General features: G+C 38.3%; 1 protein-coding gene across 1 annotated transcript in view; it reads right to left on the reverse strand.

Moving 5' to 3' along the window:
- The window catches only part of sema6ba (sema domain, transmembrane domain (TM), and cytoplasmic domain, (semaphorin) 6Ba), a 150772-nt gene extending 147506 nt beyond the window's left edge, over positions 1-3266 (reverse strand). The window contains exon 1 of the mRNA XM_083525650.1: positions 2333-3266. The gene's annotated coding sequence lies outside the window, so the exon portion shown is untranslated. The remainder of the gene's footprint in view (positions 1-2332) is intronic.
- Between the last annotated feature and the right edge of the window lie 3039 nt (positions 3267-6305).

Consider the following 6305-nt stretch of genomic DNA (forward strand, 5'->3'; position numbering starts at 1 on the left):
CTTTGACAAATTTCCTGCCATTAAATAAATTAATCTGAATAAAGTTTATGCCTACGTCTTAATTGTGTTTAGCTAACTATACAATAAGGCATATTTGTGGGCTGTTCATAGTTAGCATTAGCTAGAAGTTTATCTATAGGTTCTGTTTAAGAGTAAACATGATGCTCCTTGGTAGTTTTAGTACTTTCTTTTGTAAACATATTGAATTACTTCATTAGAGAGACTGTTTTTATGTTTGAAAATGAAAAGCTCAGGATTATGGTAACTGCTTAAACTTCTCAGACCTGTTTGAGTAGGGATTCCTATAAAAGATTTCAAGTTGAAGACTTTTTAAGCAGGAAAATAAATTCATCACAGATTAATTATTCTGAAACTACTGATATAATTCAATATTTAAACACAATTTTTTTTTAGATATGTACAATTCTATTTTATATTTCGTGCTAATTATTGCCATATGGCTTGCTGTTCCAGAACTTTCCACTAGATATAATTTATAGACTGCTGGTTTTCAGATATTAATAAGAGTTAGACAAAACCTGTATAACTATTTAATAATAAAAAATAGAATACATTTTAATAACCTTGGGACGTGATTTTAAAGAATTTAATAAAATATTTCAATGACTGACAAAATGGATGAATCACTGAACACTGTTTATGCTTTTTAAATGAATACTTTTAGTTATCACAAAATGTGTGTTTAAATGTGTGTGAAATAATGATCTCCAAAATAAATAAATCATGAATAGCTGGGAATTTATGAATTTAAAGTAAAAGACAGCATTCTTACTTAGCATTTAACCTGTTACACAACCAACAATATGGTCTGCATTAAAAATCAGTTCGTCGCAACCTTCAAAATAAGACTCACAGCTTCTCCACTGAACTCCTCTGCAATAATAACAGTTCCATTCAGAGCCTTAATGATGAGGTGTGTTACTTCCCAATGATGTGATATTTAAAACTAACCTTTAAGCAGTCATCTTAACAGCTTTTCTCTCTGATCCATTATTAAACATAGGATTCACCCGCTCTACCTCACAGCACTCCAAACTCTATTCAATCAGGAAGCCTGCTCACTTCTATTTGGTTGAGAGTGAAAAGCCTTTTTTTTTTTAATGGTGCAATTACCATTTACGACAGTGTCAAAATGACACCAAAAACAGATATCAGTTCCTATCACAAAATCTGTACCTGTATGAAATAAGCAATAAACTGCCAGGCTCGTCTGAGATTCCAGCGATGAATATGTGCTGTTGCAAGGCAGAATGTAAAGGGTCTGAATGTCAGAAGGCTGCTATAGGCTATAAGGTGACAGCGTTAAGCATAGCTTCAGTTCCAGACTAACAGGCCTGATGGACAGCATCAATGAGTAAGGATGTTTTTTTTCCTCCATACTTTACACTAGATCAGTGGCTTTCTGCTGAGGAAAAGGATTTTCCATCTATACTTATTTCTCTCGTTTAGTCCTTAGCTGTTTAATGAAACACTGTGGACTCTTTTTTTTTCTAACTTTGCTGACTTACAGCTTTATCCCCATGAATCCTTCAAGCCAAGGAAGGAGTGATAGTGAGCCAGAGAGAGAGGAAGAGGGAGAGAGAGAACAAAGAGTCTGAGTGTTGATGAAAAGAGAATTGAAGATAGGGCGTCAGCATAAAGCGCAACATTACAGGCCTGCTCGGGTTGCCACAACACCTTGGGTAAGGTTGAAGCAGATAATGTGCCAGTCTCAAACGTAAATGCCCTCAATGTATACAAAGTGCTGTCTGCTGCAGTACAGGGTGTAAATGTGGAGATTTGATTGCACTTTATACCTTTTATTAACTGATTCCTAGTTCCTGCTCTAAAAGTGATCTGTGATTTTCAGCTTAAAAAAAAGAGACATAATAAATCTTCCACTTTTCAGTGGTTCAAAATGCAGAGGGGATGAAGAAAAAAAGGTTCAAAATGAAAGCTTGATCCAACGCACAAATCATCACAGGGGCCCATGTGCATCCTGTTATTCCAGCTATGGTAACATTCCAGTGCATGAGGAATTGTCTGAAGCTTAAATTATCACATCCAATTAGAAACTGGAAAATAAATAGGCATAAAGGAATAAAGGGAGAGGTGAAGTGTATCACTGTGCACTTGCTCCTCAGTCCACTGCAGGACAGATTGAACTCAAGATCTCAAACATTAGTCATGCATAGAAGAGGACACTCAGAATTACACACCATTACACGTCCATTTTGCAGATGGTCATAAACATGCATCAAAAACATTTATTTTCTCTCTTTTTTTCTTTCTTTCTTTTTTTGCAACGCGTGCACAGCTCTCGTTTCCTCACCTGCTAACTTCTACGTCGCTGATAACCAGGTCTCGTGGTACAGGATGCGGATAGTGATGAGAGAGGGAAAAAAAAACCCGAGGCTCTAACGCGCGCGTGCGAACAACGCTGGTGCGTCTCCGGGCTGAATGGCTTTGCAATGTCCGGTTTTCTCCCCTTTTTTTGACACCTGCGTCGTCTTTAGATCACACAAGCCTCTGCGGCGACATCCGTCTCGTTGTCGTCCTGCACACCACAATGCACACACCTTGCCCTTTCCTTCTTTTTTTGTTGCTTTCTTTTTATCCTTCCTTTTGCACCATTTGTGATGCTCAAGAAGCGTCCCTGCGCGGTGCACGTGCTGTGAAAGAGACAGATCGGAGGAGAAGACGGTAGAACGGTAGGTGTGGCGGAGAACCGGAGCAGCCTTCAGAACCACGGCGTTGTGGAGCCGCGGCGCAATTGCGCAAAATCTGTTCCGACGCACGCCGTTGGCATTGTACACGGCATTGAATCACAACGAGAGAAACAACAAAACAAAGGAAGCACTCACACACTCACACACACACACACACCTGATCCCTCTTTCGTTCAGTCTTGATACAGAGGGGTTTTTGCTTGTGCATCCGCACGAGCCGGTTGGGAACAGCGGGGCGTCACGGACACGGGATCGATGCGGCGTGTGCTTTGGCTCCTCTCCAGATCAGCGCGTCAGTCCGCTCGCGGCTCGCCTCAAGCGCATTTCCGAGTGCGTGCGTATTTTCGCCTTGATAAACACGCCACTGTACAGCCCGTGCATCAGGAGGAAGAGTTCGTGTCCACCAGGCACCCCAACACACATATGCACACACACACAGAGACGCAGGAACGCTGTGGTTTGTTGCCTTGGTCTAGCTGGAACGACCAGAATGAAGCTTTCTTGCTCTGGCTTTCTTTCACTAACCCACACACGCACTCTCTCTCTCTCTCTCTCTCTCTCTCTCTCTATCTCTCTCTCTCTCTCTCATACACACACCCACACACACACACACACACACTTGAACGTATTCAGGGTAAAACCTAGAAGCTAGTTCACACACACACAACAAAATGCTCAGCTTTAATCACTTGTGCCTATTTCCATTTTCAACGTCAAAATCCAATTCATACCATGCATTAATAAATGTAGACCTGATCAAGGAGTTCAAAACATCTGGAACGCCTATACGCTGCTTGGTGAAAGGTTCAGGGGATTTAAAAGCCTTGGTCCTTTATCAAATTATATTCTGACCAGCATTATGATTAAAACCTATGTAAGAAGTGAAAAACATTGATTATCTTGTCCTAATGGCATGTACCAAATAATGGGAAATATTGAGAAGCAATGAACAGTCTGTTTTCAAAGTTGATGTGTTGGAATCAGGGAAAATGTGCAAGGGTAAAGATCTGAGAAGCCAAATGTGACAGCTAAACAAATGAGTCAAAGCATCAGGGGGAAAAAACGAGTAGGTCTTGTGGGTTGTTCCAACTATGCAGTGGATTATACCAAAATTTGCCCAAGGAAGGACAACAAGGTGACGTGCCATCTATCATGACATGGTATTTCTCAATGGCAGTGGCCTCTGTTAATAGGATGAGGTTCCCTGTTAGACTGCAAAATTGATTCATGAATAATTTGAAGGACATGACAAAGTGTTTAAAGAGTTGATTTGACCTCCAACTTCCCCAGATCATATCTGTGGGCAAAAAAAAAAGATCCATAAAGGACACTATAGTCACAGCTTACAGAACATAAAAGATCTGCTGACAAGATTTTGGTGCCAGAAACCACATTCAGAGGTCTTGTGGGGTCCATGTTTCGATGGGGGTCAGAGTTGTTTTGGTGACACAAGTGTGAACTACACAATAGTTGGCAGTTTAAATGTAATGGCTCATTGGTGTTATCCAATTCTCCAAATTCAACATGAAGCTAATTGCTGTGTATTCTAAACCTGGTCTCATGAGAATCTTTTGAGATAGAAATTTTGTTAAAATATTGACATAAAATTTTTTTTTAGCACCACCCACTATACGTAAACCTAATGTTTTCTATCATAACTTATATAAATCGATTTGTTACTCAACCTCTAAACAAAATGTAAGTCTTCTTCACTGCATGGAAATGTTGGATGGTTCTTCTTTTCATATCTCATCAAATATAACACCACAGCACTTTTGAATTCACGTACTTTAATGATCAGAAGTATTTAATTAAGATTTTAGAACAGTTCAAACAGTTGGCAAATCACAGTTTATTTTAATGCACTCATTCGAGTATGTTATATTTTTTATAATAACAGTACATTCACAGCAGTAACTAAGTGTTAACAAGTTGTAACTAAAAAAATCACGTGTTTATAGTTGCCTAATAGTAAATGGAAACATTTTATAGCATTATCAATAAACATAAATTGAATCCACTTAGAAATATGGTAAAAGTGCATTTGCTTTGCAATAAACTGCATGAAATTCCAAATAAAATTTATTTATCACACTAATATACACAATTTTGCATTGGGTATTACATGATTTTTTTTCTACATCACTATTACATAAAAGAAAGATATATATTTTTTTATTAATAGAAGTAAACAATATAATAGCAGAATAAAATCTACAATATAATAAAATGTGATTAAAAAAATTAAAGTTAATAAAATATAGAAATACAAAGTGTATATAAATATGTAGCAGAATTGCAGAAGCAGATAAAATGTCAGATTCAATACTTAATTACTGTAAATGCAGCTTTGACATAGTTCACACTATCCAGTTAGTGTTGGAGGCAGACAATTTTATATGTACAGTACAGACCAAAAGTTTGGACACACCTTCTCATTTAAAGAGTTTTCTTTATTTTTTATGACTATAAAAATTGTAGATTCACACTGAAGGCATCAAAACTATGAATGAACACATGTGGAATTATATATGGAATTATATACATAACAAAAAAGTGTGAAACAACTGAAAAATGTCATATTGTAGGTTCTTCAAAGTAGCCACCTTTTGCTTTGATTACTGCTTTGCACACTCTTGGCATTCTCTTGATGAGCTTCAAGAGGTAGTCACCTGAAATGGTCTTCCAACAGTCTTGAAGGAGTTCCCCGAGAGATGCTTGGCACTTGTTGGCCCTTTTGCCTTCACTCTGCGGTCCAGCTCACCCCTAAACCATCTCGATTGGGTTCAGGCCCGGGGACTGTGGAGGCCTTGGTCAAATAGCCCTTGATGCCTTCAGTGTGACTCTACAATTTTCATAGTCATGAAAATAAAGAAAACTCTTTGAATGAGAAGGTGTGTCCAAACTTTTGGTCTGTGTGTGAGCCCAGTCGCAGATATCCAGCCTGACAATCAGTCAACTTTTGATAAAAATAAAGACAGCATCAGATAAGTCATGAAAAAAAATTCATTTTCTTGCAACTTCTTCATATTCTGATTTTTTAAAATAAACCCAGAGAACCTGCAGGTCCTGCTGTAAAAGGTTGTCTATTAAAAGCACAAAGCAGCAGCTGTTCTCTTCTAACCATGTAGGTGTAGTGAAAAACCATTGCATTTGTGGTATATAGTAAACAAAGCACAAGCCATTACTTGTGCTGTTCAAATGGGTTGAGGTCGAATTTTTGTTGTGGTTATTTTTTTTTCAGTGGAACTGCACCTCATATGATTTATGATCAGGACTTTTTAGATTAACCTTGCTGTCTCTCTTTCCCTCTTCCTCTCTCTCTCTTTCTCTCTCTCTTACACACACACAAAAACACACACAGCATGCTGAATTCAGAGTTAATCCAAGACAGATCTTACAGATGGATTGCCTTGTGATTCGTTTTCAAGCTTCGTGGCGTGAAATTTCCAGTCAAAACTGATACACAATCTTGTTAAATGCGCCCTGCATATGGTCCAAGTCAAACTCACCCCAAGGGACATGTGAAGCAAATGAAACAGCACAGCCATGAGACAGATTTTTAAAAAAAGGCAT

The sequence above is a fragment of the Silurus aristotelis genome, assembly GCF_946808225.1.
Source record: "Silurus aristotelis genome assembly, chromosome: 22".
In the NCBI taxonomy this organism is placed as follows: Eukaryota; Metazoa; Chordata; class Actinopteri; order Siluriformes; family Siluridae; genus Silurus; species Silurus aristotelis.